Here is a 13,509-nt window from a genome sequence, read left to right as displayed (position 1 = left end):
GTTTTTTCCCGGCGCTCTAAAACGTTACTGTATGTGTTTTAGCGCGTAACGATCTTCTAAGCATCGTAAACCTTTGTTTTTCAAAAAATCGTGCTTTGTTGAAGAGAATAATTCAAAGTTCCATGGATGGCTCAGCAGTAAACAGGAAAATGTTTAAGGTTTCACAAGCGAAGTTTAAAAACTTACAATAAAGCCAATGTACGAAATTCTCAACTTCTCCAAGAAGGGGCTGAAAAAACCCGAATGGAATCTAGATGACTTTTTGAGAGCATCGTACAGTCTGTTTGAAAACAATACTCTGAGAAGGGCAGATAACATGTAATGGGTCAGACGGTTTGTCGGCGAGGTAAGGAAACTAGAGGAGAATAAGGAAAGGCATTCTAATTTTAAGCGGAGTTTTGCATCAGTTTTCCGATCAAAGGTATTCGAGATTGATGCCAAGATATTCGGCAGCATCGACAGTTCAATCGTTTTTGCATGAATATCAGAGTCACCGATGGTTCATTTTCTTTTCGATTACCTAACGGGACTTGCAAAACTGTTATGGAGAAAATTTGGAGAAGCTCGAACGACTGAAAGTTGAATCTAAATCACTTGTTGAACTTGAACTCACAGAAACCAATGTACTGCTACTTGAAAGTATTTTTTTGTGCCGTATTTTAGTGACTTTCAGCCTTTGGCTGGTTCGTCAATTGGTCCAACGGATTTATTTTGTTGGGAGAATGTTGGGAGTGAGAATTGAACTTGTGACCTTAAGCGTGAGAGGTACTGATGTTAACCACTACGCCAGATCGCCTCCCGCACCTGGAAGTATTGAAATTAGATTTGCAACGAAACCGCAAGCAAAACACCAAAGGATTCCGGCAAATTTTTCGATAAAGATGTCCTAATAGTACGAAATATTAGGACATCTTTAAATAATAAAAATAAAATATAGATAAAATAAAGAATGGGTATGGACAATTGTGTTCAACGTCTTTTGCTAAACTTATATTGTCTGCGTATTGAAGAAAAGATGAAAAATTGGACAATTTTCGGATGGAACTTATCGCTCAGTTGAAGAAGGAGCTTCCAAATTTTGACCTTGTTCGTGAAAAAAGCTCTGATTCTATCGCATTTCAATGCGTAATTGGAGAGAAGATTTTCTATCAAAGAAAAGTGCTTGAACAGACATGCGACAGAACATAACAAAATTCGTTGTTCTATTTAGCTGGTAGCATCATCAAAATAAGTCAGCGGTAAAGAACATGTCAGTAGTGTAACAAGAGATTGGTAGACAGCAAAACACAACCTGGATTGTATCAACCATCTCTTTTTTCATATTCACGAGCTAGAGCTAACAACTCTCCCATCTACATAGTTAATGACTTTCCATTTCTGCTTAGCAATGAAAATTATATTCCGAAATATGACATCGCATTAGGGACCTAACGAAGCTAAATTGATAAATGAGTGTTTTGGCGTTCACTTTATTCCATTGTGAAAAAACAAATGCAAAAACTTGTATATAATTCCATCACATTTCCTTTAAACTAAATATCGTAATATTCATTAAACTCACTCACTTCAAACAAATCCACCGCTATTTATTTTTATTGGAAACACTGAAAAATTCGACTTTGTTTACAAAATTTATCGAAGTCAGCCAATGAGCGACTTACAGAAATTTGGTCCGTAAAAGACCCCCCTATTGTCTGATCTTAGCTTAGGTTCACCGTGACTGGTTCGCGTTGACATATGAATGATTACAACAAACGTGAGCTGGCTCCTCTCTATCAGGTTCAAAGGTCTGATCCCAGATCCCGTTTTCGCCACCAAGATTATGTCTAACATAGTGTCAACGATCGACTCGTTTCATCGATCCTTTGTATGTTCTTACCGAACAACTTGACACAATTTTTTTGCCGACATGTCCAAGACCAGGGTTGTATTATTTAATTCTGTAAAATTTTCTGAAAAAAACTGTACATCTATATTTTTAGCCAAAAAATCTATTTAAAAAATCTGTATCGGAAAGTTAAGGGAAAAACATGAAAATAAAGGTTTATTTTCACTTTGAACATTTTTTCCTCATCTATGGGTTGTTAAAGTCGTTTCAATATAACACAATAAATCATAGAAAAGTTGTTCGCCTGTTAATTATATGATGTTTTACATTGTTTTGTTGAACTTTGCCTTCAAATTTTCCTTCAACTTCATCTTTGACGCACCTCCTTGAGCCGATACATAGTTCTTTGTTTTCAAAATAGAGTCCATAATTGTGGAGTCAACCGATTTCCAGACATTGTTTTGTTGGCACTGTCAACACATGCTTATGAATGTCATCAAAAAATGTCTCACAAACGACCTTAGCAATGGATACAAAAATTTACCATCACGTATTTTGACATCCAACAGCTGGGACCAAGTTATATTCGAGTCTCTCAATTTTTGCCCTATAAGATCCCACTTGAGTAGCCTGAATTCGTTATCCAAGCCTTGTCTATTACCTGTTTCAACGAATTGAGGAAATTTGCGCATCAAATCATTAAGCCTTGGTAGATTGACGAAATTTTGAGGGTTTGTCAAGGCTGCAGTTATGCTTTACCAGTTCAATATAGAAGTCACGACAAATCGATCTGAAGATCAACGTCCTAGCTGCTTTCAATCCTTTTTCAGCTTCTTTTGCATCGATACTAACGCGAATATCCTCAGGCTTCTTCAGAGAGTCTTTAAAATCTTTTACATTATGGTTAGCATCAGCGAATCGTTGTAAGTAGCTCTCCAAAAATAAGTTACTCAACATGAGCAATAATAACAATCTTCTCTCATGATAAATAGTTAGTTTAAGCTTCTCAAATTGCTCAGAATTTCGCAGAATTTTCAGAAAATAGCTGCCTCAAACGAAATCCATCTCGTTGCGTTGCGTTAATTTTCATAAATCAAGGTAATAAATTTAATATTTAAAATTGAATTTTGAAAAAATCTGTAAATTCTGCATTTTTGCTGATATATATGGCAACCCTGTCCAAGACATTGACCTGTTACCAGCACTACTCGCCTCTTGTTTTGTATTGGATTGTTTTTGAAAAAAAATGAAACATGGTTTTCCCTTTCTTTTTTTCGCTTTTACACTGATTAATTATTTAACTCATTATGGCACAAAAAAAACATGCATCAGGAGCGCAACGTTTTCGGTTTCGAGAATACTATTGCCCATTCCCGCTGGAAGATGGTTAACCATATGATGTAGCTCTGAAGTCAAATTACAAACAAGAAATTTTAAAACAACTTCAAACGAAAACATCTTTGGGAGATATTTTTTATTGTTATTCGAATTTTCGTTTTAGTTAAAATACTTAGTTCATATGGTAGTACTTCGTTCAACGTCTTTCCCATTCCAAAAACGGGGTAACTAGAGATTATCCCTGGTGCCGTAATTGGGGCAATCACAATTGCTAAAACCTACAATAAAGTATTCCTTGAACAATAAAAAGAAAATTAAATCGATTGCGATTAATTCCGACAGTTTCCATGCGCTATGACATCCAAAATAAACTTTCGTATGGGTTGAGACAAACGCGTTCATCAGTATTTTGCGGCATCTACTAACAGCCACAACCCAAAAACGTGATGCAAATCAAGTCCTTACGAAATCAAACAGGGAACGAACATGAAGAAACATTAAAACATATAACATAGAGAGAGAGAGAGTTATTATGCCCAAAAGCAAAACGAATACAACAAAAACAAACAAAGAGAAACAACCATAATCGTATCGATGCCTATAAAAAAGAGTGATTTGAGTGCTACTAAACTAGCGCAACACGCGTACTGATTGCAATTTTGTACAATTCAAAGAAGAATCTTAATCTCATGCGAGTAGAATCTAAAAAAAACAGAAGCAAAACATGAATACAGTAAATTTTATTCAGTAAACAAAGAGAAAAAAAATACGGTGGCAAACAGTGAGCAAGAAACAAATAGATTAATAAACAAAACGCAACTGTAAGTAATTCTTAGTGGTTAAAAACACATTTAGGCTATCCCCCGCTAACTTTTAAGATCAACCCGTGTCTCGTTATTCGCGTTTTGTACATAGAACATAACCTCTTGACCCCAAGATATATCAGCTGACCCAGTAGCCATAAAGTTATGAACAAATGGAAACTTGCTGGATGTTGAGATTTTAGTTACTTGTTTCTCGCTTGAAAGAAGAAAAAAACGCGCCGCGTTCTGTTGAAACAGAGAATCATTTTGAATGAAGCACCGACGGATTTCAAGTGGGAAGCGTTGAGCTGCACAGACCGTGTGTATGGGCTGTTAACATTAGGAATTTCTAGCCTCTAGGAGTGACCACAGTTGAACGAAACCTTTTAAATCTTCACACGACGCGAAAGAGATTTTAGAAGATGACGATACATTGAGCAAATGTGTCACAGATTGGGTAGGATTATCTTTAGTAGTAGCAAAGCGAGTGAAAATAAGATAAAAGAAGTTGGTTCTAGCGTCTCCTCCGTTTTGCATGAGGAAACCAACGCAGAGAAACACTTTCTGATTACGAAGACTTATTTGCTTTATTATGTTTAGATTAAAGTTAGTCGGGCACTCAGAAACAAAATAATGTAATTAAATAGATTATATCAGATTGAATTTGATACCGCATAAGTAGATAATTTACATTTTATATTGTTTTTTTAAAACAGGTTTATATTAATTTAATATTTATATTGAAATAAATCCAATTCGATAAGCACGGTTAAGATTGGAGAGGGTAATGAAACAATATCGACAATGGTGGAATCTGTTTGCTTTCGGGTTTTATTGATTCGTCCTCGGCCAAGTTTGAAGCGAATCGCTTAGAGTTGGAGCTCAGACAACTAATTTAGTGGCTGCTAAAAGCCACAGAGAGTTGTGAAAGACTAGAACAAATGTAGCTAAAATGGTCCACGATTGTCCGCTGATCGGAATGTTTGAAGAGATATTTTTTCGGTTCATATTATTTCTTTTCGTCCATATTGAATACAATGAGATCAACTAAACGATCGATGAGATGTTTTGAGATGCAGATACCTACAAAAAGCATTGATCAACTGTAAAGAGAAAACGTTTAATGAAAATTGAAAATAACTATAAAGTAATAATAAAACAGATTTTTATCCAATTGCTTGCAGTGGTAATTAGTCCGAAACTTCCTACTCCGATTTTTCTCGTTATATTCTACCAGCTGGAGAAGTTTTAATTCACTATGTAGCTCGAATTAAGAAGTATACATATTCCGATACTGAAAACAGCTTTAATGGGACACTCCGGTAAAAAAACAAGAATGCAATTGCTTTGTCGAGCTCGTGGATAGCAATATCTAGTCATCATCTGTTCAAACCTAGATATCGATTAAAGGTAAGTACTGTCATAATACATAATGGCGTATTGTGTTTTGTTTACAAACAAAACACAGTATATTTCCAAGAGTGGTTTTGACATATTGGCCCACCTTAGGATATACTTGTAGGCGCTTTGGTTTGACAGTTCGGAATAGTTCAGTTCGAAGCTTCGTGTAGTATTTATATTTAGTTCATAAAATGATGAAAATAAAACCATGAATCAATCATGTCTTTCGGGTAGAGAATGGCGTTTCACACCACTTAAACATTATTGTGAAACAATTATTCTTTCTAGTTTTATTTGGATGAAACTTGAAAAATCTCGTATTTATTGTTTCATGTCCATAAAATCGCTGATAGAAAATCGTCGACGATGTGATTAATGGAGATTCATGGGGACACGGTTTTTGATTATGACGAATTTCATCCCAACTCGACTGGCCATTGGCAGCACCATCTCAGATAGCAGCGAAACGTTGTGGGTGGAAACACTTTTAACTTTGAAAAACTTTGAAATATTTTAAACAACTTTGCATACTTGAAATATTCAAAAAAGAATTAGATTACTTTTTTAAAAGGTCCAAAAATGTTCTCCCATTTTTTTTTACAAAAAAATATAACTCAAAAACTATAATACCTACAAAATTCGGGTCAAAGGATGAAATGTAGAAAATTGTTCAAATTTTCAGAAAAAAACAACATTTTTTGGACAAAAATTTAGTTTAAAAAAAATTATTTTTAAAATTAAAATTCATTTTTCTCAAAAATGTTTTTTTTAATTCTCAAAAAAATAATATGAATAGCCCTTACAATTACCAACAAGTTGTCCATACATCGGAAGATGGGCACTTTTACAGGGGAAAAGTTTTTTAGCAATAAATTTTATATGTTTTCTTTGAAAAAATTACAACAAAAATTACGGAACTTTTTACCAAAAGTGGTCTTCTGTCTCTTGTGTTGGAATTCCAACTTTGAGAAGGTTTTTCCATTAATAGCGATTGTTTTTTTGAAAATATGTGGGAGGCTGTGTTATGCGACAAGTTTATGATGATATACTTCACTTTGGAAGAATAGCATCAATAAAAATGTTGAGCTTGTTAATTCAACTAGTTCGAAACTCACATTATGTTTATCGTCAAATGAATCAAAGTTAATGAATCGGCTACGGGAAGCAGAAGCGAAATCTCTGGAAGTAAAACGAAGAAAAAAATTTGGAAAACGCACAAAAGGGAGCCGAAGGATTGCAAGATAAAGCATTTCGTTAACAGTTTCAAAATGTCTCATTCTGTACTAGTGTTTAAAACTCTTTCATGATAAGTATGAACTGTATTAGAAATCCATTTTTACAAATCTTTTACGACACTTCTCAGTCATCGTTTAGTTCAATTAAAAATCACGAACAATTAGTTTATTGTAAAATTTTGACAGACGTTCTTGAATTTCATTGTTCAAGCTAACTAAATGTTTTAGGAACAACATCTAAAGTACTATTAGAGGATTTGATTACTAGTCTACATCTGGAATTTTTCTGAAAAATTACTGGAAAATCAGGGAACATCAGGGATTCAATTTCGGATTTTAAGTTTACACCCTGAATGTTATCTCAATGAAATTCCTGTGGATATTAAAACCAAAGAAAAAGTCTGCCATTGGATGTCTTTTGACCTTTGGAAATCGATAAAAATGAAAAATAAAATTCTGAAAAAGGTTAAGGCTCGACCAAATGACTCGCACTTGAAAGAGATGTTAACACACATAACAAACAAAGTTCTCTCTGAAAAACAAAAATGTAAAAGAGTTTATTTCCAACAAGTGTTGAACTACTCAAGTCAACCCAAAATGTAGAAGATAATCAATTGTTTGCTCGGACGCTCTACCCAGAAATCAGGAATTACACTGACCCACAATGGAGCGAAAATTTCTAACAATGAGGAAGTGTGCGAAATTTTTCCATAACAAGTTCTCGAAAATTGGGCCGACATTATCGAACAAAATTTCCAGAAATACAACCACAAACCGCTTATCTATTCTCGATATGTTCAAAATTTGATCTTCCGGCACGTCCGGCACATTTTATTTAAGAAAACTCGTCAGTTTTCGCTAGGATCTGCTCAGACATGTTCAACAGAATACGAGGGCAGTCCGATAAGTACTTAGTCTACAAAAAAAAAACAAAAATTTTGGAAAAGTGGCGATTTATTTCTCAACAAAGTCTCCTTTTAGCTCGATACACTTAACCCAGCGATGTTCCAACTTCTTTAATCCATCTAAAAAATACATTTTCACGAAGTCTGCAAAGTAGGCCTCTGTGGCGGCGATGACCTCCTCAATCGACTCAAATTCTTGACCGGCGAGTGACTTTTTCAAGTGTGGAAACAAAAAAAAACCCAAATCTGGAGAATACGGTGGATGGGGCAGCAGTTCGTAGTGCAATTCGACCTATTTGGCCGTGTTGACGGCGGAATTTCCATTTTTTCCATTTTTCTAAAATCCGCGACCAAGCACGCTTCCACACACGGTCAAAACAAAACTACGTGTCCGATTCGGCTGAAATTTTGACAGTAGCCGTATACGAGAATGTACTACACGATAAGTAATCTCTCTTGCGATACTGACACCATCGGGCGATGAGGATAAGTATTTATCGGACCGCCATCGTATGTGGGAATGTCTACAAAACTGGCCAGCTTCGTTTATCATTTGGAACCTATGATGTTTTGTCACTAGTAAAATGACAAAAATGAAAGTAAAATGTCTGTAAATTCGTGAACAAACTACCTTGATCAAAAAGTTCCCTGAATCACCATCGTGTGGCGCTCTCAGTCATCCATTTTTATTTTTATTTTTTTTGGTAGGTTATCACATCTGTCATTGACATTCTATAAAATTTGTACATTACATTTTTAAAAGTTACGCCGTATTGAGCACATCTGCTATTGTGCGTGTCTGGGCCCCTGCGGCTTTTTCCTATTCGATCGACTCGAGAAACCATGTTTCAGCACCCGAGATGCGCTGGCATAGTGTCTCCCGATAATCGTTCGACTAATCGAATACTTCCCACAGAAATCGATTATTAATCGAACGAATACTGCACAACCAATAATCGAAGCGAAAGAATAATTTACGTCGATAAATCGATCCAAACCCAGAGAAAAAAAACGGCCGCTGCAGTTTTATCCTGAAATTCAATCAGTATCTTTGACGCTCCCCTAAACTAGTGAAAACAAAGCTCAATGCAGTCAACGTGAATTGAGATTCGCTTACGAGTTTAGGGGAGCGTAAAAGATAATCACCCCTATTCTGTATTTCGATCGATTCGAAATATTTCGAACGATTTGATAAAACTCCATTCTCCATCCTCCACTCCATTCCGTTCGAGTTGTTTTTGCATTTCGTTCGTTCTGTTTCTCTTGGGGACTGTCCACATACCACGTGGACAACTTTAAGGGGGGTAGGGGTTACGAAAATGTCCACGCTTGTCCACGGGGAGGGGGGAGGAAGTTTAGATAATATCCACGTGGATACGTTAACCATTTTTTAAAGTAAAGTATTCATGTTTATACCCATAATTGAATGAGTTCTGCTTTGTATTTAAAAGATTTTTTAAACTTTGCACCTACCCTTATTACTCAAACATCCATATTTTTTCATATGGCTGAACTTCCTCCCTGAAATATATATTCTGAAAGAAATGCACATGAACTGGGATCGATCAATTTATTCCAATCCATAATAGAGGACCATGATTTTTTGTAGTATTATTAAAAATCACGACTCAAGTTCGGATTTCAATTCAGCTTTCACTCTTGATGACAAAACCGCTTTGTTTTTATTTCTCGAGAACTCCCAAAGTTTTCCGAAAATTGAAACGAATAACAAGTTCTTCCATGGGTTCACGAGCCGTAACTCCGAAGATCTATTTCAATCAATGATGTTTATTTATTGATATCTGGTAATTTTGTAATACGCTCCTATTACAAAGGAATCCCCACGTCTGGAAAGTCCAAACTGCTACTGATAACATTCAAATCGAGACACTTACCAAGATTAATCCTCGATACGCGCCACATTATTCGCTACAGCTGTCTAAACCACCGTTCTTGAGCATGGGTAAACCACCTGGTGAAGCATGAGTACAAAAAACGCTACAATATTTATATGGACTACATATCAACCCATATTCCAGAACCCGATCGAATTTGACATATCCCAATCCGAACAATCAAGATCAATTTTCACATTCTGCCATCCAAGGTTGCAACATTCGCGAAACCCGATAGGATTTGACTCGATCGGATTCTAGAATGCAACAATGTGCTAATTTAAAATCCGACATTACAACGAACAGTGCGATTAGATCAACATTGTTTTTTTTTATTTATATCACTTCTGTATTGTTTCGACGAATTTCTTTGATATATGCCAATAACTGTTCTCAAGCAAAGCGCTTCATTTCATGGTTTGATTTTGACGTAGAACTACGTCTTTCATTAAGGGTGCCAAATCAGAAAACAAGTCACGTTTTTATGAAATAAAGTAAACGTTAATAACTATTTTTGCCGCAAACGGATTTCGGTGATTGACATACCAAACGAATTGGAAATTCTCTATGATTTGTTTGATATGATATACATACAATCCTATAGTATGTATATGGTTTAAATTGATGAAAATTGGAAGCATTCTCATTTCTTCATACATTTGTTCTGTCCATTTGTGGGCTTTCCCGAACAGAGCTGTCAATAACGAGCAACTTATCGACGAGCAACGTAGGATGTAATGTCTCCGTGAACAAAGGAAAAGAAGAAGAACGATTGAACTGAAGAACTTTGAAGCCTTTTTCCAAGTAATTAACATTGTTTTTTTTTCATCAATGCATTGAACTGACGCTATTGTGAAGCAGGTGTTAAGGTTGTCACCAAAAAATTATTTGGGGAATACCAAGTTATTCAATAAGTTATGTTAAGTTATTTATTTATTTGGGCTCGCGTGCCAATCGCAAAACTGCTTTCAACTAGGATTGAATTTGCGCTAATCTTGATCATAATGAAGCAGTGTTATTTTTTTCGAGCTTCCTTTACTTTCTCCACTAAGGATGACAGCTGCGCTTATCTCGAGCATGTATTGTTCTGCGAGCGATGATTCATTGTTGTACAATTATTGTTAAATGATTCTACAAAAAAAACATTTCAGGGCGACCAAACTGGTAGAATGGTTATTACAAAATTTTCGTAGCATTATAAAATAATATCTGCAGTTAAAAACAAGCGACTTGAATTAAACCACAGCGTAGTTCTACGTCAACAATTCGGTCGTGTCTTGAACACAACTTCCTAGGATTTTTTGATACTCAAATAACCAACCAGCTTTCATGAAAATATTCGAGAGTAGGTTCACAAGTGATATTTTTATATGAATATGGAGATAATGTAAATGGAATTTGGAAGACAATAATGAGCTTCCCGGACAATCTTAAAAAAACCCGAGACTTCGGTACTATTGATAAGACTATCATTTTTATCAATAAAAACATGTAATAGGAAATAGAAACAAACTTGAAGTGAAACTTAAGCGGAAAATATAGAATTTTCTTGATTTTTTTCCAAAAACTGTCTACGTGGACAATAGTGATAGGGGTATAAGAAATGTCCACGCCTGTCCATGGTGGAGGAGGGGGGGTGTCGAAAATCATGCTTTTTCTGTCCACGTGGACAGCCCCTTGGAACATTTAATGGGAAAAACGTTCGAAATAGGGAATGCGAAATTATAACTCAAACGAAATAACAGTTTCGAACGAAATGTAAATCCGTCGGAATACAGAATAGATTAATAATTGATGTTCAGGCAGAATGAACACTTTTTTGATTCCAGATGGCTTTCTAGCAAATGAGAAATATTAATTTAACTAATTATTTATCTCAGTGTGACGATTAATCGATTGATCGATTATTTGGGAAGGTTAATCGTATCGAATAACAATCTGCTGAAAAATATTGGATTAGCCGATGAACGATTAATTTAAAAAATCAGCATAAGCAGCGCTGGCATAAGTGCGTTGCAGTCTATGGGGAGTACTTTGAAGGGGACAATATCGATATTGATGTATAATCTTGTATTTTTCATTTCCTGAATAAATTCCAGGAACTTTTTGATCGAGGTGATTTGTGCGAATGTAACATCTCTGATCTGATTTGCTAACCAGCAGAATGAACACCTTGTCACATGCAGTTCATCATCTCACATACATAAAATGAAAAATAAAGAATTGCGTGATGATGATGTGGCAATTGTCATCTCACCTCACACACCGCGTAGAATCAGGCCGACTTTACTTTTATATTCTCTTTGAACTGGTGCCGGAACAGCAACTTTTATATTTTAACAGTTTTACCCGAGAAAAAATCAGCATGCGACAGATAGCCTAACGTAATCCTATGTCAACCATGTGGTCGTGTCTCGGACACAACCTCCTGAATCTTTTTTTTCATATTTCTGAAGTTTAGGTATTCAAAAATATACGCCACTTCGGCAGAAAACATGTTTATGACCTCTCCGAGGTTCATGCGATAGCGGCATCTTTACTGATTCGAAATCTGTTAAATTTTTTTGTTCCAGGTAACCAGAAGGGCTGGAATCGTGTACGCCGTGGCACAACTTTTTTGAACTCCCCTTACTCCATTCAGCATTCTAATCATAATCAATTTTTTTACCGTTCAATTTTTGTTTTATCGTCAAAAGATAGATAAACAAATAATGATACAATGGATAGTAAAAATATCCATTGTTTTATTTTTTCGGAGCTTGTGAACACGTCCGAAATTCGTACCTCTACACTAGAATACCCCCTTAATAGCAATTTTTAAAAAGTTTATTATAATTGAATCTATAAAACAATTAGTTAGAATTAGATTATCGATGCCATGGTTCCCTGTTCACAATCGAAATAGCTTGTCGAATAACTAGAAATTTTCAACTAGGGAAGCAAAACTAGTGCGGATATTTAAATACTCCTATAATAACCCCTAGAAGAGAACGAAACCAAAATGTAATCATTAATAAGCGGGCCTGTGCGGGTATATTGTTCAGTGTGTCATTGAGGCAAGAAACATCCAATGCACAAGGTGAGCATTGAATGTAAACGCGACTAAGATGACATAAAGAAAAGCACCTTTCAACAGGGGCATTGTTGCCGTTTTCGCTGAAGTTTAAGGTCATATATTGATATTCATACGTTGATATTGCATGTAGGAGTAGCTAATTGATCCTCTAAACTTCGACCGAATCCAAAATGGTTCGATAATTGTTGTGTACACAATTAGAGGCAGCAGAAAAAATTTGATGCTCAACAAAAATTTACGAGTGGTTCACTGCAACGTTTTTTTCTGGTAGAAAGGGATGAATAAACATGCCAATCGCACGATATACTCGGATGTGGAATACACGTAGAAAGGAATTATTTCGTTCGTTCGATCCTAAAGTCGGAAATAAAGTATTTACTTGCGTTTGTATTTTAAACAGTATGATCTCGCTTCGATACATGCCGCTGCGCGTTCATTTAAGACAGGTTCCATTAGCACCTTTCAGGGGCCCGCGTGGTATGCACCAAGCGGTGTGTTCACCAACGTACACGATCCTGACACGAACCAATTATCATTGGAACAGTGGAAGGCAATCGTTTTAATGTCCAATGTTTCATTTGATTTGATGTATGTTATTAAAATAACACAGAATCTTCCAGGAGGTAATAGAGAATCGTATTTGATGAAAAAATCCTTCTACGAATATGGTCAAATCTCAATTCAATGTACACAGCGCCCAAAACAAGAAATGTTCAACAACACTGTCTTAGGTGGATGAGAGCAGTGGCGTCGACTGAGGGGTGCGGAGGGGGCAGGCCGCCCCCGCGTTCACGATTTTAGGGGTGCAGAATTAAACGAATTCATATGAAGAAATTGGATTACAGGTCGGACTCGATTATATATAGTCGACCATTTTTTTTTTTCAACAATTATTTTCAATATGCTTTAATCGAATCTCAAGAAAACATTTTTTTCATTAATGTATGAATGTCGAACATTAATAGAAAAATAGCTTTTCTGTGATTCGATTATGTATTGGATACGAAAATTAACGTTGAAAGTGAAAT

This window comes from Toxorhynchites rutilus, chromosome 1 (genome assembly GCF_029784135.1).
Source record: "Toxorhynchites rutilus septentrionalis strain SRP chromosome 1, ASM2978413v1, whole genome shotgun sequence".
NCBI lineage: Eukaryota > Metazoa > Arthropoda > Insecta > Diptera > Culicidae > Toxorhynchites > Toxorhynchites rutilus.
The sequence above is the reverse complement of the archived record's forward strand: the minus strand, read 5'-3'. Positions refer to the sequence as shown.